This window comes from Symphalangus syndactylus, chromosome 6 (genome assembly GCF_028878055.3).
Source record: "Symphalangus syndactylus isolate Jambi chromosome 6, NHGRI_mSymSyn1-v2.1_pri, whole genome shotgun sequence".
Classification (NCBI taxonomy): Eukaryota; Metazoa; Chordata; class Mammalia; order Primates; family Hylobatidae; genus Symphalangus; species Symphalangus syndactylus.
In genome coordinates, this window is record NC_072428.2 from 142,790,782 (window position 1) to 142,814,316 (window position 23,535).

The 23,535-nt window shown below is 38.7% G+C and overlaps 1 protein-coding gene across 1 annotated transcript in view; it reads left to right on the forward strand.

Moving 5' to 3' along the window:
• The window catches only part of ACTR3B (actin related protein 3B), a 1,022,733-nt gene that overhangs the window by 609,057 nt on the left and 390,141 nt on the right, over positions 1–23,535 (forward strand). The gene's annotated exons all lie outside the window — the stretch shown is intronic.

Sequence of the window (23,535 nt, forward strand, 5' to 3'; positions counted from 1 at the left end):
TTCTTACACTATTTCAAACTTTTTCATTATTATTATATCTGTTATGGTGATCTGTGATCATTGATCTTTGATGTTACTATTGTAGTTGTTTTGGGTGTCATGAGCTCTGCCCATATAAGATGGCAAACTTAATTGATAAGTGCTGTGTGTATTCTGACTGCTCTACTGACCAACCATTTTCCTGTCCCTCTCTCTCTCTGTCTCTTTGGGCCTTGCTATTCTCTAAGAGGTAACAATATTAAAATTAGGCCAATTAATAACCCTACAATGACCTCTAATTGTTCAAGTGAAAGTGGAGTCACACATCTCTCACTTTAAATAAAATCTAGAAATGATTAAGCTTAATGAAGGAGGCTTGTTGAAAGCTGAGATGGGCCAGAAGCTAGGCCACTGTGCCAAACACTTAGCCAAGTTATACATGAAAAAAAAAGTTATTGAAGGAAATTAAAAGTGCTACACCAGTGAACACATGAATGATAAAATAAGTGACACAGCCTTATTGCTGATGTGGAGAAAGTTTGAGTGGTTTGGATAGAAGATCAAACCAGCCACAGCATTCCCTTAAGACAAAGCCTAATCCAGAGTGAGGACCTAACTCTCTTTATTTCTATGAAGACTGACAGAGGTGAGGAAGCTGCAAAAGAAAAGTTGGAAGCAAGTAGAAGTTGGTTCATGAGGAAGGATACTGTCTCCATAACATAAAAGTGGAAGGTGAAGCAGTAAGTGCTGATGTAGAAGCTGCACAAGTTGTCCAGATCTAACTAACATAATTGATGAAGGTGGCTGCACCAAACAACAAGTTTTTCAATGTTAATGAAACAGCCTTATTTTGGAAGATGCCATCTAGGACTTTCACAGCTAGAGAGGAGTCCATGCCTGGCTTCTAAGCCTCAAAGGACAAGCTGACTCTTTTTTTAGGGGCAGATACAGCTGGTTACTTTAAGTTGAAAGCAATGTTCATTTACCATCTCATAAATCCTAGAGTCCTTAACAATTATGCTAAATGTACTCTTCCTGTGTTGTCTACATGGAACAACAAAGCCTGGATGACTGCACATCTGTTTACAGCATGGTTTACTGAATATTTTAAGCCTACTATTAAGATCTGCTGTTCAGAAAAAGATTCCTTCCAAAATATTATTGCTCATTGACAACGCACCTGGTCGCCCAATAGCTTTGCTGGAGATGTACAAAAAGATGAATGTTGTTTTTATGCCTGCTGTAACAACATCCATTCTACCGCCCATGGACCCAGGACTAATTTCAACTTTCAAGTCTTATTATTTAAGAAATACATTGCATAAGGCTATAGCTGCCATAGATAGTGATTTCCTGGTGTATCTTGGCAAAGTAAAGTGAAAACTTTCTGGAAAGGATTCATCATTTGAGATGTCATCAAGAACATCCATAACTCATAAGAGGAAGTCGATGTTTCAGTATTAACAGGAGTTTCGAAGAAGTTGATTCCAACCCTTGTGAATGACTTTGAGTGGCCAAAGACTTCAGTGGAGGAAGTCGCTTCAAATGTGGTGGAAATAGCAAAAGAACTAGAATTATAAGTGGAGCCTGAAGATGTGACTGAATTGCTGTGATCTCATAACAAAACTGGAACATATGAAGAGTTGCTTCTTAGACATGAGAAAAGAAAGTGGTTTCTTGAGATGGAAACTACTCCTGGTGAAAATATTGTGAACATTGTTGAAATGACAACATAAACTTAGTTGATGAAGCAGCAGCAGGGTTTGAGAAGATTGACTCTAATTTTGGAAGAAGTTCTACTGTGTGTAAAATGCTATCAAATAACATTGCATGCTACAGAGAAATCATTTGTGAAAAGCAGGGTCAATTGACGAAGCAAACTTTATTATTGTCTTATTTTAAGAAATTGCCACAGCCACTTCAGCAGCCACCACCCTGATTAGTCAGCAGCCATTAACATCAAGGCGAAACCCTCCACCAGCTAAAAGATTCTGACTTTCTAAAAGTTCAGATGATCATTAGCATTTTTTAGCAAGAAAGTATTTTTAAATTAATGTATATACTTTTTTTCCCAGACCTAATGATATTACACACTTAATAGATTACAGTATGGTATAAATACAATTTTTATATGCACTAGAAACCAAGAAATTTGTGTGACTCATATTATTGCAGTATTCACTTTATTGTGGTGGTCTGAAACCAGACTCACAATATCTCCAATGTATGCCTATACTTTGTGTGATTTCTATTCTTTTAAACTTGTTAAAGTGTTTTTTATGGCTCAGCATATGGTCTATCTTGGTGAATGTTCCACCCAAGCATGAGATAAACCTGCTGTTTTGGATGGCATATCCTATAAATTAGATTAGGCTGATTAATAGTGGTATTCAGGTCATCTATATCCTTATTGATTTTCTGTCTGCTTGGTCTATCAATTACTGACAGATGTTTACTGAAGTCTCTGATAAGGTTTGGCTCTGTGTCCCCACCCAAATCTCATCTCAAATCGTAATCCCCACGTGTTGAAGGAGGGGCCTGGTGGGAGGCGATTGAATCATGGGGGCAAACTTCCCCCTTGCTATTCTCACAGTAGAGATCTCATGAGATCTAGTTGTTTGCAAGTATGTAGCACTTCCCCCTTCATGCTCTCTTCCTCCCGCTCCAGCCATATAGGACGTGCTGACTTCCTCTTTGCCTTCTGCCATGATTGTAAGTTTTCTAAGGCCTCCCAAACCATGCTTCCTGTATAGCCTGTGGAACTGTGAGTCAATTATGTCTTTATAGCATTATGAGAATTATGTCTTTATACAGTCTCCAATTATAATGGTAGATTTGACTATCTCTCCGTTAAGCAGTGCCAGTTTTTTTGAGTCACGTGTTTTGGTGCTTTTTTATTAGATGCATACATGTTAAGGATTGTTATATCTCCTTGGATAATTTACCTCTTTATCATTAAGTAATGCCCTCCTTTATCCCCAGTAATAGTCCTTGTTTTGAAGTCTGCATTGTCTGTAATTAATATGGCTACTCTAGCTTTCTTTTGTTAGTATTAGCGTGGCAAATATTATTCTATTCTTTTGTTTTTAACCTGAGTTGCCATATTCGAAATGGGTTTCTTATAGATAACATTTAGTTTGTTCTGTTTGTTTTTTAAGTGGCTGAAAATCTGTTGATTGATATATTTAAACTATTTATATTAAATGAATTATTGACATACTTGGATTAACATGTGCCATTTTTTAAACTTTATATTTGATGCCTTTGTTTTGTGTTTTATTTCCTCCTTTTTCTGCCTTCTGATTTTTAATTAAATATTTCATATGAGTCCATTTTACTTCCTTTCTTAGCATATCAATTATATGTCTTTTTACAAGTTTTTGTGGTTGTCCTAGAGGTTGTAATATAATTTTTAACTAATATTTATCCTTCTTCCACCTCCTTCCAATAACATTATACTACTCCTCATGCAGTGCAGGTGCCTTACAGGAGAGTATTTCCAATTTCTTATTCCTTGAGATATTGCTCTCATTCATTTTATTAATCCATGTGCTTAATCACTGAATACATTGTTATTACTAATGCTTTGGATAAACTGTTATATTTTATATGAATTAAGATGAATTTATTACTTTATTACCTTTATTTCCTCTGTGATGCTCTTTTTTCTTCATGTAGATCCATGTTTCTTTGACCTATCTCACGTTCCTTCTGCCTGAAAAACTTTTATCATTTCTTTCAAGGCAGGTCTGCTGCGGTTTTTTTTTTTTCCTGTTTTTGTTCATCTGATAAAGCGTTTATTTCTTCTTCATGTTTGAAAGATGGTTTCACCAAATATAACATTCTAATTCTGGGTTTGTGTTTTTTCCTTTCGATCCTTTAAGAATTTCACTCACTCTCTTCCTGCTTGCATGGTTTCTAACGAGAAGTCTGCTGTAATTCTTATCCTTGTTCCTATACAGGTAACATCTTCTATCCCTCTCTGGCTTTTCAGAAGATTTTCTGTCCTTGATTTAAAAATTTTGATTATTATATCCCTAGTTTCACTTTGTTTCAGTTTAGCTTAATTTGTTCGTTGTGTTTATTCTGGTTTATGGTCTTTGAGCTTCAGGCACTGTGATTTGATGTCTTCCATTAATTTTGGAAAGTTCTGTGACATTATTACTTCAACATTTCTTCTGCTCAGATATCTCTTCTTCCTCTGGTATTCCACTTACATGTATTTTTTCCCTAGTAGGTGAGAAAGGAAACTAGAGGGTGTTGGAGTGGAAAGAGATCCCTTCTACCTGCTGGATAAATCTCTGGTAAAATATTTTCCTCTAGAAAGCAGGCTTATGTTGTGGAAACTACTCTGGGCATATTATATAGTTTATCTCTCTGCCAGAGTCATATGTGCATTTTTCTCAGATCTTTATCATGTGAACTTGGTGGAGTTCTCATAAGTAAAGCTCAAGGAAGTGTGGCTGCATTCCATCTCCAATAGTGTGGTCTCAAGACATTTAATATTCTTATGCTCGTCATACTCAGCATCCAGCTTGATTCAATGGATTCATCAAAATGCTTAAGTGTTGAATTTAAGTGTTTTTGCCAGTTTATGGCTCCAGCAACTCCTGCTCCAGGTAACAGATTTCAGCTGTGACTCCCTATATGTTTCTCCAGAATTTGGGGAGAGGTTGCCCTACTGTCTCACTTCTCTAATAAGTTCAGTAAGAGTCATTGATTTTCACTTTGACCAGATTTTTCCTGCTGTAAGAAAAAGAGTGATGACTTCCAGGCTCTTTACATGCTGGAGGTGAAACTGGAAGTCTTTCACACTATATTTTCATTGTCATTTATTTGAGTTCATTACAGAAAGAGTCTGTATCTTCAAGATCTAGAATGCTAAGTGAAAAAAAGTTAGATTCAATTATGATCATTGGTTAAATATAGTAAGTGCTCATTAAAAATAGCTATTATTATTACCATTTAAAAATATTGAAGCCTGCCCAAAGATTAAGCAAATTAGCTTATTAATCAATAAGTGGAAGACATTATCCCAGGAACTTTGATCCAAATGTCATATTCTTCTGGTCTGGTGTAGTGATTCACACCTGTAATCCAAGCACTTTAGGAGGCCGAGGTGGGCAGATCACTTGAGGTCAGGAGTTGAAGATCAGCATGGCCAACATGGTCAAACCCTATCTCCACTAAAAATACAAAAAATTAGCCAGGCATGGTGGCACATGCCTGTAATCCCAGCTACTCGGGAGGCTGAAGCAGGAGACTTACTTGAACCCAGGACTCAGAGGTTACGTGAGCCAAGATCGTGCCACTGCACTCCAGCCTGGGCAGCATGGCCAGATTCAATCTGAAAAAAAATCATATTCTTCTTATAAAATAGAAAACAATAAAATTCTTTTTAGTTTAATGTATATTATGCTGCATTTACTAAGTGATACATATAATTGAAAAGAGAGGAAAACAATAAGTGCTGAGGTAATGGTGGCTAAATTTATACAAGTTATTTTTAGAATATAATCTATATACAGGGTAAGACTCACTTGGTTGAAGGAGAAAGTGTACTTTAGATGTTTTATAGAAATCAGAGTAAGCAAAATGAGTAGCATTGTTTGATGGGACATGAACTATCATATGACATGAAGCTAGGGATTAATATGGAACTAAGATTCCTATTTAAAAATAAAAATAATTCCATGTTATGATTTATAAATCCTGACAAGTAGTTCTCTTTTTCATGTAAGAATGACATCCATTAACTCTTCGATGTGCCATAACCATGGCATTTATTATTGATGGTGCCATCCTGGCTTTGTCTGAGCGATTTGTCTTCCCTCCTACACTGTGAGGTCCTGGACATTAGGAACCAAGCCTTGTTTGTGTTGCTCCTATGACAAGACCACAGACACCATTTCAAGAAGGAATCACTTAGAAAGGGCACGTGGAGAGAATGGATGCGTGCAGGCTATGGAGGGTGGCAGGTCTGTTTCTGCCTGGAGATTGGTGCATTAATACTCAACAGCTCCTAAGAATGAGCTAGCACACAAGTGCCAATTGAAATTACAAACTGAAGAAGGGCAATGCTAACCAAGAGAAACATGATGCAGCAAAATGGTTTCACCAGCTAAGTCATTGCATTAAGTAATGATGTGAAAGCTTCCCAGAGATGTGCCTTTAGTAAAACCACTCAAATGTGCTTTGGGCTGGCAAAGTCCTCCTCATCCTATGATCAAAGCCTGGGAGCTAGAGATGGACTTGTTTTCCTCATCTATAACCTGATATACAAAAGATACCCAGAGAGGAGAGGCCACTTGCTTGAACTAGACATGTTGTTCCTCTCTATCGGCCCATAATTCAACTCCTCTGGACTGTCAGCTTGAAGATGAGTTAGCCTGTGGGGTGTGGTGTGAGAGGCCATCATCGGATGGCCTTGAAAATTTGGGGTATAGTCTTTGATCCAGCTCTTTTCCATGGCATTCTCTGAAGTGAATTCCTTTTGTCCCCCAAACTCGTAATTTCTTTCTCATCTTAAAGAGTCATTTTTTGCCTCAGACCCTAAAATAATGTAGATCTTAAGCCTCCCAAGTGTGGCTATGAGGTAAATACAGACGTAGGATTTAGATAAAACCATAGATTTGTAAAACAATTAGGACTATAGTGCAAGATATTTAATAGGCCATCCCTAGAGGTAGTGTACTCTCAAATGTTTTCCACTATTAGAGGCCTTCTCCAGCACCCATGATGGAGCTCCAACCTCAGCTTGAATTGTTTCCTCTTCTTGATTTACAAGTCACCTTAGTAATATTGTGAAGTACCTGGAGTGGTTAGAAGTTCCTGGGGAACGAGTCTGCCTCAATAGAAGAAAGAACTTGCTACATTTCCTTAAGGGGAGGTAGGAATGGCTGGGGCTACCAACTCTGATATTGGACATTGATATTAGGGAATAAAAGGATGTTTCAAACAAACTCTTGTAGCCTCTTTTGGAGACACTAGACTAGCCCTAGGCTCATGAACAAGGTGATGAAGAGTAAGCTCAAACTTCGAAAATAAAGGCTAGGACTGGGCATAATGGACAGGAAGAAGACAAGAAGTGGGACATGGAAATCAGGATCAAGGCAAAACAGTGCAGCAAAGCCAGCCAGGCATTCAGGAGCAGCGACCTGGTTAAGATCTACCTTAATCTCCTACCTGGCTCTGATCCACTGGGACATTTCTTCTGGCTTAATTATGTGGCCATGTGACTGTGGGAGCTTAAGGTAGGTAAAAAGATTTACTCTGTTTAGGCAAGCCATGGCAGATGAAAAAGAGATTCATTCCTCCTAGAAACACATGATCTTGCTTCAGTCGACTCAAGGAAAGGAAAATGTTTTCTCCTGGAAATGTAATTACTGTGGCTATTCCATCATACATTTATACTTTCACTTTTTCCCTAAAGACTTTTTTCTCCTGCTTGGAGATGTTGCAGAATCCATTAATTTGATATGATGCAGGTTGTTATAAGTAATCTTTCTTTCTGTAATAACTTGATGGAAAATGTTAAGTTTTATATATTAGATTTGGGAAAACCACTTTCTCATCTTCTTCAACTAATTGCACATTATAATGTGTTAATTATGAATATAAACATAATGTCAAGACAATTCAGGAAAAAATGCAATTATTTTTAGAGTAAAGCTGAGAATCTAGTTGTGTTATCAGGGTTGGTTTTTTCTGTGGTGTCCCTTTTCTCAGGCAGGATCTCTAGGTTGTCCACTCTAGATATTTAATGCTGACAGAGGAGAGAGAAATCCGAGCCATCTAGGGTAGATAAGAGCTTGGCCTTATTTCCATCTGTTTGACACACAACCAACTGGAGGAAACAGTTAGCAGAACACCCCTTTTCCTCTCTTTCGCATCAATGATTTCCATATATTCTCATTATGTTTAGCAAACTTCTTCTTCTTCTTCTTTTTTTTTTTTTTTTGAGACAGAGTCTCGCTCTGTCCCCCAGGCTGGAGTGCAATGGCGCGATCTCGGCTCACTGCAAGCTCCGCCCCCTGGGTTTACGCCATTCTCCTGCCTCAGCCTCCTGAGTATCTGGGACTACAGGTGCCCACCACCACACCCGGCTAATTTTTTGTATATTTAGTAGAGACGAGGTTTCACCATGTTAGCCAGGATGGTCTCGATCTCCTGACCTCGTGATCCACCTGCCTCTGCCTCCCAAAGTGCTGGGATTACAGGCTTGAGCCACCGTGCCCGGCCTAGCAAACTTCTTAAGCAGTATTCTTTTTAACTTTTTTAAAATTTCAATAGTTTTGGGGGTACAGGTGGTTTTTGGTGATCTGAATAAGTTTTTCAGTGGTGATTTCTGAGATTTCACAGGAGGTGTCACCTGAGCAGTGTACACTATACCCAATATGTCATTTTTTTTTTTTTTTTGAGACAGAGTCTCGCTCTGTCACCAGGCCGGAGTGCAGTGGCACAATCTCGGCTCACTGCAACCTCTGCCTCCCGGGTTCAAGTGATTCTCCTGCCTCAGCCTCCCGAGTAGCTGGGACTACAGGTGTCCACCACCACTCCTGGCTAATTTTTTGTATTTTTATTAGAGACAGGATTTCTCCATGTTGGCCAGGATTGTCTCGATCTCTTGACCTCGTGATCCACCTGCCTCGGCCTTCTAAAGTGTTGAGATTACAGGCATGAGCACCGTGCCCGGCCTATGTTGTCTTTTATCCCCCTCCCTAACCTTTCCCCACTGCCAAGTCCCCAAAGTCCTCACAGCTTCTTAAGCAGTTTTCAAGTTTGGAGTTTGCTTTTGCTTATTGGGCTACAGCTGCAGCATCCTAATGTCTTTTTCTATTATCACTGAGTTTCAGTCTTCCCCTCTAAATGCATCTGGACAGGCTCAGAGCTGGAGAAACAGGAAGTCCAGAAGGGCAGGAGGTAATATTTCTGGGCTGCAACTTAAACAACCCAGCCTTGGCCATAACTTTATTTGTTCACCTACACTTGGTATCAAATATCCAGCCAAACATTAATATATATGACACATCTGTCTTACTTTTTTTTTAACCTTTTAAGCAAATATTTATCAAAATCCTACTATGCTGGGCTCTGTGCTAGCTACTGGTGCAGAAAAAGAAACGGACAGAAACCTAACCAATGTGGATAAGAACAGTCGGTCGTGAAACAGGGCTTGAGGCAGCCCGAGAGCCTCGCCTTGGGAGATCAGGTCCCGAGACTTGGATGTCCACAGTCCCCTTGCTGGGATCAGAGGCAGAGCTAGAGCATTTTCTTTCTTTTTCTTGTTTTTTTATTTTCTTTGAGGCAGGGTCTCTGTGGCTCAGGCTAGAGTGCAGTGGCACAATCACAGCTCACTGCAGCCTTGACCTCCTGGGCTCAGGTGATCCTCCCACCTCAGCTTCCGGAGTAGCTGAGACTACAGTTACACGCCACCATGCCTGGCTAATTTTTTGTATTTTTTTTTGTAGAGATAGGGGTTTACCATGTTTTCCAGGCTGGCAGAGCATTTTCTAATAGTAGAAATGAGCCAGATGTTGGTTATATAGAAAAAGCACTAGCCTGAGGATGGGATCTTTCCTCTTATTGCTAGGGATTAGCAGTGTGATGTAGGGAAGATGCTTAAAATTATCTCCAGGCTCAGTGTTCTCATCCAGCAAATGAAGGGGCTTAAATATAACTTAGCAAATTCAGCTCCAAAATTTTACCACATACATACATAACAATGTACATATGTGTGTGTATTTGGTCTGTAATTATTATAAATATGAAGTCAAAATATACAGTTGACCTCTCTCATCTGTTGTTTTGGGCCTGCTGTGTTGCCTTCTCATCTTTCCACCATTTTTTTCTGCTTTCCCTCTGTTGAGGTTCATCTCACCATCATAACAAAACTGCTTCACTTTGCTTAAAGTTAGTCCTCCTTTTAAACTTTGATTTCTGCTACTCATTTTTCCTTTTTTCCTCCCTAAACAGGGGGTCAAGAAGGGAAGAAATCAACAGAGCAAAATTATACATTTTGGTCAATAGGTTTCTTTTAATTGTGCTTGTTAAAGTCCAGCCTCCTCATATCCTAGTTAATATATTCCATTGAGATCATTTTCAATCTTGAAGTTCCTTCTCATTTTTTCCATTAAAGAAAAGGTGAAACTAATTTCTTGCTTTTAAAAAAATTAATAGCAACTACTCTAATAATTGGAATTACAGTAAAGGCAAAATGGAGAGTTATTATGAATTGCTGACATAAATCTCTTTTGGGGAAAATGTACAAAAAAACTAAGACAATGTATTTTTTTGTGTGTGTGAGACGGAGTCTTGCTCTGTCACCCAGGCTGAAGTGCAGGGGCGTGATCTTGGCTCACTGCAGCCTCCACCTCCCCGATTCAAGTGACTCTCCTGCCTTATTCTAGTCACACTGGAAGCTGTTTAGAAGGTGCCCACCCAGATTGAGGGTGGGTCTGCCTCTCCTGGTCCACTGACCCAAATGTTAATCTCCTTTGGCAACACCCTGAGACACACCCAGGAATGACACTTTGCATCCTTCAATCCAATCAAGTTGATGCTCAGTATTAATCATCACACTCCACCTATGCTAGGATTTTAATGGCTTAGTCAGTGCCTCAGAAGATGCAATTCTTATTTATCTTTTGTGTATTTTCTATTCTTTCATAATCAGCACTTACTAATTTTTAAGAATTTTTTGACTAACTTCTTGCAGGCTTTCTTTTGTACATATATTTTTAATGTTTATTTAAAACACAGCTGAGACCATATTATTAAGGGTACAGCTTTTATATTTTGTAAACTATTGGTTTGATGGCTATGTTATGAAATATATATGAAATATCTTTTGCACTGACCTTCAGAATTCTTTAAGGGCTGTTGTGTTTGAGTTAAGCCCTAGTTACCATCTGTGGGCTTCCAGATCCAAGAAGATTTCTGTGGGGGGAAACTTATATTTACCTTCTTAGTGAGAAATACAAAATGACTTAAACATCCCCTTTGGCCTTAGAGGGAAGATAAGAAATGGCAGCAAAAGATGCATGGATGCGTAGGTTCACCCTGGCCTCTCTGGAGTCTAAGGGAAGCTCTCCTCTGTTCTACCCAATGTGACCCCTGTCCTCTTCCACTCTTTGGGAGGCAAAGCTGTCTCTTGTTTAGTAGTGGAGAATAGTTCAGATTTGGGTGTGAGACAGCCCAGATTTGAATTTTCACTTCCCCATTAATTAGCCACGTCTGTAACTTCCCTCAGGCTCAGTTTCCTTATCTATAAAAGGGCATAATCATAGGAGCCACCTTATAGATTTATTCAAGGATATGTGATAGCATAAAACACTTTGCTCAATGCATGGTGCCCATTAAGAGTTCAATAACATTAAAAACTATTTGGCAGCTGCTATCCTTATTCGTTTTATTTCATTATCATTATCGTGATGTTTTTTGTGTCTCAAAGCCTGTCTTTGAATAGGCTTTTTCAGTTCTTGGGATTCCTGGCAGATGGATGACCCAGCGTCTCACTTGGACATCATATTTTAGGCGCAGCTCAGAGCAGACACTGAGAAGGCTCCTGGTGGCTGCTGTGCACCACCTGAGGAAGACACCTTTTTCATGGGCGATATGGTTTGGCTCTGTGTCCCCACCCAAATCTCATTTTGAATTGTAATTCCCACATGTGGAGGGAGGGACCTGGTGGGAAGTGACTGGATTATGAGGGCAGATTTCCTCCTTGCTGTTGTAGTGATAGTGAGGGAGTTTTCCCAAGATCTGGTTGTTTGATAAGCATCTAGCACTTCTCTCTTCTCACTCGCTCTCTCCTGTCACCTTCTGAAGAAGGTGCTTGCTTCCCCTTCACCTTCCGCCATGGTTGTAAATTTCCTGAGGCTCTCCCCAAGCCATGCAGACCTATGAATCAATTGAACCTCTTTTGTTTATAAATTACCCAGTCTCAGGCAGTTATCTTTATAGTAATGTGGAAACCGACTAATACAATGGGAGAGTTCTTTTAACGTACACCTCTGTGTCCCAGTAGTGTTGTTTTAGAAGTGAAAAGTGCTGGTCAGACCAGAGATAGGGCTCTTGCCAGTCCACTCCCCTTTTACCAAAGGCACTTTTCCAGTCATTTCCGTCTATCAGCAATGCACTTTTGAGAAGTAGCACTGTGGAAGTACATTTCTAGTATTTTATTCTGAAACAAGATTATAGGACATACCTCAAAGCCGAAGACTCACACGTAACCTTTGGGTCAAGTGTGTCAAGACTGGTTTAGAGCAAGTCAGAAAGGTATAATATACACAGCTGCCCTGTTTAAATCTGAAGCCAACAATCCAATTTCCTCTGGCCTTCTCTTCCTGAGTTCAAGTTGGAGCCAATTTCCTTCACCTTTTCCCCAGTGGCATGATTTCCAGTCTTCTCACTGCTCAGATTTTCTAATTAGTCTTAACTCCAGATGTGATCTGAGCAAAATAGAGTGCATGACCCCCTTCCATTATTTGGGAATGATATCTCCACGACTGAATTCTAAGACTGTGTTAACATTTAAGTAACGTTGTCACATAATGATTTTTTTTTTTTTTACTGCCAAAGCAGTTGGAGGTTTAAGTTAACTCTGTTGTCAAGCCATATTTTCCTCTATTACATCCTGCAATTGTTTTTTTTTTTTTTTTTTTTTTAACAATGCAGGACTTACCATTAACAAGCAAAATGCCTTTTGACCTGTGAAAGTTTTACTGGTCCTGACTCCACTTACTTGTAACAACATCTACCTGACAATCATTCACACTATTCTATGCCGAACTTGCCCTGGACCTAGAAAACCCAAATAACCCCTCAATATCATTCCAAAGACTTCTTATCTTCTAGTACAATGCCTTACACACAGAAAATAAAGATGTACTTCACATAACTAACATATGAGAACCCAGAGTTTTACAAAAGTAAGGTATTACTCACCTTGTTAAGGAATTCACTTTGGGAAAAATCCCTCATGTTGACATTTGTTGAAATAGCAAGTTAATACATTGTGTTAGTCCATTCTTGCATGGCTATAAAGAAATACCTGAGACTGGGTAATTTATAAAGAAAATAGATTTAATTGGCTCACAGTTCTGCAAGGTGTGCAGGATGCACGACGCCAGCATCTGCTTGGCTTCTGGAGAGGTCTCATGAAACTTACAGTCATGGCAGAAGGCAAAGGAGGAGTAGGCACATCACGTGGCCAGAGTGGGAGGAAGGAGGGGAGGTGACACACACTTTTAAACAACCAGACCTCATGAGAACTCACTCACTATCACAAGAACAGCACCAAAAGGGTAGTGCTACATCATTCATGAGAAATCACCCCTGTGATCCAATCACCTCCCACCAAGCCCCACTTGCAGCAGTGGGGATTACAATTTGACATGAGATTTGGTGGGGACAGAGGTCCAAACCATATAATTCTTCCTCTGGGACTGAAATCTCATATTCTTCTCACATTGAAATACACAACCATGCCTTCTCAACAGTCCCTCAAATCCTTAACTCTTTCCAGGATTAACTCAAAAGTCCAGAGTCCAAGGTCTCATCTGAGACAAGGCAAATACCTTCCACTTATGAGTTAGTTACTCCCAAGATACAATGGGGGTATAGGCATTGGGTAAATACTTTCATTACAAAAGGGAGACATCAGCCAAAAAAAAGGGGGATACAGGTCCCACACAAGTCCAAACCCCAGCAGGGCAGTCATTAAATCATACACTTTCAAAATAACCTCTTTTGACTTTATGTCCCACATCCAGGGCACATTGGTGCAAGGGGTGGGCTCCCAAGGCCCTGGGCAGCTTTGCCTCTGTGGCTTTATAGGGTAAAGCCCCTGTGGCTGTTCTCACAGTTTGTTGAGTGCTTGCAACTTTTCTAGGTGCAGGGTGCAAGTTGCTGGTCAATTCTACCAACTCTGGGGTCTGGAGAATGGTGGTTCCCTTTTCATAGCTTCACTAGGAAGTGCCCCAGTGCGGACTCTGTGTGTGGCCTCCAAAATAATCTACAGTGACTCCATGGCCCATTTCCAGGGCACACTGGTGTGAGGGTTGGGCTAAAAACTTTGGGCAGCTCTGCACCTGTGGCTTTGCAGGGTTCAGCCTGTACAGTTGCTTTCATGAGCTGGTGTTGAGTGCCAGCAGCTTTTCCTGGAACTGAGTGCAAGCTGTAGGTGAATCTACCATTCTGGAGTCTGGAGGACAGTGGCCCTTTTCTCACAGCTCCACTAGGCAGTGCCCTAGTGGGGATTCTGTGTGGGGACTCCAACCCCTCATTTCCCCTACACACTACCCTAGCAGAAGTACTTCATGAGGGCTCTACCCCTGCAGCAAGCTTTCGCCTGGACATCCAGGCTTTTCCATACATCCTCTGAAATCTAGGCAAAGGTTCCCAAGACTCAGTTCTTCTGCTCTGCACACTCACAGGCTTAACATTACATGGAAGCTTCCAATGCTTACAGCCTGAACTGTATCTGGGACCCTTTGAACTGAAGCTGGAATTTGAGCAGCAGGAATAGGGAGCAGTGTTCTGAAGCAGCACAAGGGGCCTGGGCCTGACCTATGATATGATGCAGTCTTCCTAGGCCTCTGGGCCTGTGACGGGATTTAGAACTCCAAAATGCCTTTGAACTCTAAAATGTCTTTTTCCCATTATCTTGACTATCAGCACTTGCCTTTTAAGTTATGCAAATTTCTGTAGCAAGTGGTTGTTCAGCAGCCCACTTGAATTTTTCTACTGAAAATGGGCTTTTCTTTTCTACCACATGCCCAGGCTGTAAATTTTTCAAACTTTTATGCTCTATTTCCCCTTTAAATATAAGTTCCAACTTTTCGACATTTATTTGCTCACACAAATGAGCATAGGCTGTCAGAGGCAGCCAGGCCACATCTTGAATGCTTTGCTTCTTTGAAAAATTTCTTCCACCAGATACTCTAAATCATCACTCTCAAGTTCAAACTTCCACAGATCTCTAGGGTGTAGGCACAATGCATCCAAGTTCTTTTCTAAGGCATAACATGCATGACCTTTGCTCCAGTTCCCAATAAGTTCCTCATTTCCATCAGACCTCATCAGCCTGGCCTTCATAGTCCATATCACTATCAGCATTTTGGTCACAACATTCAACCAGTCTCTAGGAAGTTTCAAACTTTCCCTTATCTTCCTGTCTTCTGAGTCCTCCAAACTCTTCCAGCCTCTGCCCCACCCAGTTCCAAAGACGCTTCCACATTTTCAGGCATCTTTATAGCAAGGCCCCACTCCCTGAACAAATTTTCTCTATTAGTCCATTCTTGTATTGCTGTAAATAAATACCCAAGATTGGGTAATTTATGAAGAAAAGTTTAATTGGATCATGGTTCCACAGGCTGTACAGGAAGCATGATGCTGGCATCTGCTTGGCTTCTGGGGAGGCCTCAGGAAACTTACAATAATGGGAGTAGGTGAAGGGGAAGAAGATGTGTCACATGGCCTGAGCAGGAGGAAGAGAGGAGGTAGGTGCCACACACTTTTGAACAACCAGATCTCATGAGAACTCACTCACTATCATAAGAATAGTGCCAAGGGGATGGTGCTAAACCATTCATGAGAAATCCACCCCCATAGTGCAGTCATCTTCCACCAGGCCCTACCACCAACATTGGAGGTTACAATTCAACATGAGATTTGGTGGGAAAACAGATCCAAATCGTATCATACGTTAATATGATTAGATTGATTTAAGAACATTAAATTCACAACTTTCATGAATATTTTCCTCTAATTCAAGCAAATTTTTTTTTCTAATTTAGACACTTGCCAACTCACCATTTCATTTAGAGTAAATTGCCAGCTCCTGACCGTGGCCTGTGAGGATGGTGGAATGTCACATGGACTTGCCCCGCTCACTGCTCTGACTTCATCTCTTAGCTCTCTCTATTTGTTTCACTTGGCAGCAGCCACATTGTTTCTTCTAGTTCCATTTCCTTTCAAAACCTTTGTACTTGTGACTCCCCTACCTGCATGGTTCTTGGTCCACCTTTGATTAGTTACTCATTCTCCTCATTCAGATCTGGAATCCAGTGCCAACCCTTCAACAGGGCTTCCCTGGGCTCCTGTTTAATGTCACCTGCCCGCACCCATTTAGACGCAGTTCCATCAAAGCCACACCCTGACTTATTTTCTGAATAGTGTTTTCACTAAGGTCACCTTATGTCTTGTTTATTCCCAGGCAGTTTCTATGGATGCCTGCTTTCCTGGTTTAATTATTCTCCAAAGTGTTCTGGCTTAAATACTAAATTAAACACTAAATATGGTTATCATATTTATCGCTTCCAGAAGTGATCATATTTATTGATTTTTTTCACATTCTTCTTGCATTTAGCTTCACTAGAATGTAAAGAACTAAAGAACAGAAGGCCAGGCATGGTGGCTCATGCCTGTAATCCCAGCACTTTGGGAGGCTGAGGCGGGTGGATCACCTGAGGTCAGGAGTTCAAGACCAACCTGACCAACATGATGAAACCCTGTCTCTACTAAATACAAAAAATTAGCTGGGCATGGTGGTGCATGCCTGTAATCCCAGCTACTTGGGAGGCTGAGGCAAGAGAATCACTTGAAACCAGGAGGTGGAGGTTGCAGTGAGCCAAGATTGCACCATTGCACTCCAGCCTGGGCAACAAGAGTGAAACTCCGTCTTAAAAAAAAAAAAAAGAAGAACTAAAGAATAGAAATTTTGTGACAGGCATTTATGTAAGTACTCAGAAGACAACAGTGAATTAAAAAAAATTAAAACTCAATACATATTTATTGCTAGAACCAATTAAAATAGTTATAGATTTTCATATCATATATTTGTACACAAATGAATAAAAGGTCTTAAGTGAATTTTGGATCAGGTATCATTTCATACTTATTTGGACTCATACGTCAAATAATGTATAAGTAGGATAAACTCACACTTGTCAGAGGAATGAGACTGCAAAGTAGTTGTCAAACAGTCCATGAAAATGACTCTTGTTTTAAAAGGTTTCTTCTACTATGTTGTATAAACTTTCTTAAAGGGAGCAGTGACTTACACATTAATAGCTGGGATACTTGCTCCACCTTTGTCAATTTTCTCTTTCATATATATCTGGCCTAGATATATAACAAGTTATTCTAGATGATTTACACAATATTCTTGTGAATCGTAATAATTGCCACAGTTGTCTTATTCAGCAAGTCAAGTGCTGAGGTATATCACAATCAAGAAACTCAGCAGAAAATTTCTATTGGAAGGAAGAGATGAATATTAACATTGAATAAAAAAGTTTCAAGAATCAAGCCAGAATATTTCAGGTGTTTTCTACTTTGTTTCTGAGTTTGGAGAACTATCATTACTTGAGAAAGGAAGTCTCAAGTAATGAGTGCAGCTCCTGGCATGGTAACGGTAGATTGGATGTTATTGATTGGTACAGCACAATTTATATTCTCTATATTAATAAGAGACAAACAGTAGGAGAGAGAAAGATAGTGCATATGTATTACTTATGGGAGAGGACTTATTTATCCACAGAGGTTGGCAACATGGGGGTCATAGCAAGCTCTTGTAAATGGGACCATTGTGTGAATAAAAAACAGGTTATCCTTTGAGAAGTTAAACTGGAAAACAAAGCTGAGGCTGTATTTCAAGTCCCATTTGTCTTCTTGGCTTGGAAACTTTGAGCAGTACAGCATCCACATCGCTTTATCTAGAAGCCCTTAGGAATGGGCACATGTTACATAGCAAAGACAATTTTATTCTTAAAGGTTTGTAAAACTGATACTAAGCAAAACATTGCATAAGCACGTCATCAGGTTAGAGTCAGTGGCCAGAGACTGTCGCTCCTGCCCTAAAAGTAAGCGTGGTCCAGATAAGTTATATAATCATAGATGTTTTTATTTTTATTTTTTGAGACAAGAGTCTCACTCTGTTGCCCAGGCTGGAGTGCAGTGGCATGATCTCAGCTTGCTGCAACCTCTGCCTCCCAGGTCCAAGAGATTCTCCTGCCTCAGCCTCTCGAGTAGCTGGGACCACAGGGGTGTGCCACCATACCCAGCTAATTTTTATGTATTTTAGTAGAGACAGGGTTTCACCATGTTGGCCAAGCTGGTCTCGAACTCCTGACCTCAGGTAATCCGCCTGCCTCAGCCTCCCAAAGTGCTGGGATTACAGGCGTGATCCACCACACCTGGCCAATCATAGGTGTTTTCAAAAGCAATTGAGAACCGAGAACACAGAGAAACTTAAATGAATTAATTTTCAGTAAGAGACAAGCCCTTCCAGGAAGAGAAGGGCCCATGGCTACTTTTATCCTTGATAAGTTTCTCTTTACCCCAGTGTATGGTATGATTCATGTGACCAAACTTAAACAAACAAAAAACAGCTCTTATCAGTCATGTGAAGCTGACATGATAGTTTGGAATTCTGAGGATCTCCAGTCACACAGCAAACCCACACCTACCCACCGAATCTTTGTCCTAGACCTTCCCCGTGTGCACAGTAGCAGCAACAAAGACTGAGGGTGAGACAGGAGGGCTGAGTAAGCAGCTACTGTGCATAGAACCTTTACTAACAGGGAAGCTGCGTGAGACCCTAAGGCACAAGGGACCTTTACTGAATGCAAAGCGGCAGCAAGTCAAAGACTGTCCCTGCTACAGCAGGATGGCGCCATCTCCTGAGGCCGGCTGTCATGCATAGAGAGACCCTCAGAATTTCACCAATGCTCAAACTGGAAATTTTGCTTAGAAGATAAAAATCTATCTTTCCCTCAAAGCCAGAGGAGCACTGAATATAATAAAAGCCGTAACAAAGACCAGACTCAGCCCAGTTGCAGATGTCACTGATTCAGCTTCTCACTCTCTTCAAGGCAAATAGTATCTATAATATTTAATTCTCAATTATTCTTTTAATGGAATTTACAAAATGTAATTTTTTAGATTAAAGAGACAAAGAGGCAACAAAATGTGACCATTTTCAAGATAAAAAATTGTCGAAAGGATCCGATCCAAAGATGCAGCTTATAGAGTTAGCAGAGATATGCTATAAAACAATAATCATAAATATCTTAAAGGATTAATGGAAAAGGTGAATAATATGTGTAAGCAGGTTAAACATTTCAACAGATAAAAATCATAAAAACTTCAGGATTGAAATAAGACCTGGCAGTTTATATGCGTATGTACTTAACGAGAACCTCAAAATATATGAAGCAGATACTGATGGAAGTAAAAAAGAAATATATAAATTTATAATCTGAATTGAAGATTTTAATATCCCTCTCAGTAAGGAATGAAACACTTGTTAAAAAATAATAGGCTGGGCATAGTGGCTCATGTCTGTAATCCCAGCACTTTGAGGGGGCCAAGGTGAGAGGATGGCTTGAGGTCAGGAGTTTGAGACCAGCCTGGACAACATAGCAAGACCCCACCTCTACAAATAATTTTAAAAAATTATCCAGGTATGGTGGCACGCACCTGTGGTCCCAGCTACTCAGGAGGCTGAAGCAGATGGATCTCCTGAAGCCTGGGAGGTAGAGGCTACAGTGAGCCATGATTGCACCACTGCACTCCAGCTTGGGTGACAGAATGAGACCATGTCTCAAAAAATAAAAAAAAATAGTGAAGATGTAGAGCCTTTGAACATTGCTATCAACCAACTTAGCCTAACTAACATGAATAGAATAATACACACAAACACATGTATTCATAAATATTTATGACGACAAACCACATACTGGGCTCTAAAATAATTTTTAATTAGTTTCAAAGAAATCATAGAAAGTATATTCTCTGATGATAAATGTGAGAAATAAACATTTCTAATACTTTATCTAGAAAAGCCCAGATGCTAGGAAATTATGCAACAAAAAATCCACAGGACAAATAAAATATGACAAAGGAAATTAGAAAACATTTTGAGCTGAATTATAATGAAAATCCAATATACAGAAATTTATGATGTGCAGCTAAAGCAATGCTAAGAAGAAAACTTACAGTTTTGTATGCTTAGATCATTGATTTTTAACTTTTATCCTTTTCTAATATAAACTTCCATGTTTAGAAGCTAAGGAAAGAAAAAAATCTTAAAAACAAAATAAATATAATAGGGAAAATAATAAAGAGCAGAAATCAATAAACTCTAGACAAAAAATAGAGAAGATCAACAAACTCAAATGTTAAAAAAGATTTATAAAATTGATAAACCCCAATGTGAACATATGTAAATAGATATTAAATATAAAAATATATTTAAATTTTAAAACAAAACCTATCAACAAGGATAGTTTGACCTGTTGACTTCCCTAGTGAATTCCATCAAACAATTAAAGAAATATTAGAATTGTTGCCCATTTTTCTTTGAGAAAAGAGAGTAGGAGTTACTTCTAAATATTTTTATAAGGCCAGCACAATCCTGAGGTCAGATATCTGTCACGGACATTACTAGAAAAAAAATTACAGCTTTAGGTCCTTTATAAACAGAGGAAGATTTCTTACCAAAAATATTAGCAAATCAACATTATTATTATATGAAGAGTTAACATAATATGATCACATGAAGGTTATCCTGAGAATACAAAGCTAATTAAACATTTGAAAATTAATCAACATAACTCAAGATATAAACAAAAAGGAAAATAATCTTATGATGATAATAATTAAATGGCTGCAGGAAATTCATTTGAAAAAATTCGACATTCAATCTTCTTAAAAACTCCCAGCAAATCAGGAGTAGAAAGAAATTTCCTCAACCAGGTAAAAGGCACCCATGCTAAACCTACAGCTAAAATCAAATTTAGTTATAAGATATTTGAATTTCTTTCTCAGATCAGAAACAAGACTTTAACTCTTACCACTTTTAATCAACATCATATTGGATATTCTAACCAGTGCAATAAAGCAAGATAAATAAATAGATAAAAGTTACAGACATTGTGAGGGAAAAGCAACATTCTATATTTGCAGACAAAATGACTGTGTTCACATATTACCTTAAGGAATTTAAAAATCGATTTCTACTATTTTTAGTAAGTTCACTGTATATGTGGTCAGCATGTAAAAATCAATACGTATATACCAGCAATGAACACTTTGATGATAAAATTTAAAAATACCATTTTTTCACAGCATTGAAAACCTTCAATTCAAATACCCTGGAATGCATTTAATGAAAGATGTTCAAATATTACATACTGAAAACCACAAAAGTTGCTGAGAAAAATTAAAAGTATCTAAATATAGGAGTAATAGACCATAGATTGAAGGATGGGATATTGCTAAGAGACTAATTCTCCCAAAATTGAGACATAGGCTTGATACAATCTACATCACTATTCCAGAAGGCTTTTTGTTTTGGTAGAAATTCGTAACATGATTCTAAAATTTTTATGTAAATGTGAAATATTTCTAAAAATATTATGAAAGTTGGACTTACCTACCTGATTTCAACACTTACTATAAATGTAAAATAATAAGGACAGTATTTTGTGCTGACATAATGATATACATTAAAGGAACAGGGAGTTCAAAAATATCCCACTGAGTCAATGCAATTGATGCCATAAGAAAAGCCTTTCAACAAATTGTGTTGGAAACACTCTCTAGTAATATGCAAAAAAGATGAACCTTGGTTCTTACATTGCTCCACATGCAAAAATGAATACAATATGGATTATAAACATGAAATCAATAGCTAGAACTGTAAATGTTTAAGAGAAAAACATTAGAAAAAAATCTTTGCAACCTTAGGGTAGGCAAAGATTTCATGCACAAGATGTGTATCAAAAACGCTAACCTTACAAATAAGAAAGTATTAAGTTGACTTTTATCAACTTATCATCATAAAAACATATAAAGAAAATGAATAGGCATGGCACAAACTGGGAGAAAACGTTCACATTACATATCTCTGAACAATGCTTGTACCCAGATTACGTAAAAACTTCAACAAGTCAATAATTTATAAAACAAACCAAAGAAAGAATGCACAAAAGATTTGAACAGTTTACCAAAAAAGTTATATGAATGTCCAGTATGGATATTATTAGCCATTTAGAGAAGTGCAAATTAAAACAACCAGTCAGATATTTATACCCAGTAGAATGGCTGAAATAAAAATGTCTGACAAAAACAAAAATTGGAAATCTAGAATGAAATAGTACAACCACCTTGAAAAAGGATTTGATAGTTTCTTATAAATATACCTCCATCCTATGACCAAATAATTCCACTCTTAGGTTTTAACCCAATGAAAATGAATTTTTATGTCCACAAAAAGCCTGGCAGCAAGAACGGGAAAGTGAAGAAACACACTGCAGTATATACAAAGTTTAAAAGGACACATTGCTAAAACATGCTAGAACATGAAACAGTCTTGAGAACATTGAGTTAAGGAAGCCAGGTACATAGGAATATTTTTTTTAAGATTTCATTTATATAAAGTTTATAAAAGGATAAAAACCTATGATGAAATAAACAGGACAGTTGTTTTCTTTGGTGGGTGAATTTATGGGAAGAGAATCTTTTTGAGATTATGGTAAAGTTCTGCATTTTAATTTCCTTGGTGGTTACACAGATTTATACAATTGCCAAACTCAGTGGACAATATATTTAAGATGGGTGTATTTTAATATGTGAAAATTATGCCTCAATAAAACAGAATGAAGCAATTATGAAAATGATGGAATTTTCAACAAGAAATGTTAGTGCAGTCTTTATAAGCATATGCCGTTTAATAATGATCTACGAATAGTGCTTTACTAAGCACTTTCATGTTAATGTTCCAACTTAATTTTCACAATAAATGTATCACATTGTGATGTTATTCCCAAACTGAGAGGATAAATGGCCTACTCTAGGCTTTAGATAACTAGTGCGTGGCAAAATCAAGGCTGAAACTCAAGTCTATTGCCTCTTAGTTTAATACTTTCCCAAGAAACAACAGTTGCTTCGCTGTTACGTAATCCTTATCTCAGAAAACTGCTGCTGTGGGTAACTTGCTGCTGAGATCTCTGATTTACCTATGAATGACAGCTTTTAACATAAGATTATATTTTTACTTCAATTCATGCAATTGGAATTCTGACCTAGATCAGATTCACTCAATTATCCAAGTTAAAATATTTTCTTTGCCTTCATCGATGGGCATTTGGGGCACCATCAGACCTCACACCCTTCCCCTATCCCAGGGTCTGGAGCAAGTGCTTCAATATGCACTGAGGGCACCACAAGCTTCCCAGGATCATAATGCCCATCACATCAAACAGTGCTTTCCTATTTGTATGTCTGCCTCTATCCCTCATTAGTCTCAGAGCTTTTCTGCTTGCGGGTAGAGAAGAAGTGATTTCTTATTCATCTGGTATCCCCGTACTTATTATAGTGTCTGGGATTCAAGAATCAGTCAATAAATATTTAGTGAATGACCGAACAAATAGGGCAAATGCCTCAGGAGAGATAGTCATCTTCTGGTCTGCCATATCTCACCAAAACCACAACGAATCATTGATTAATAAATTGTCCGGAAATAGTGCTCTCTTATGATGGACTTGA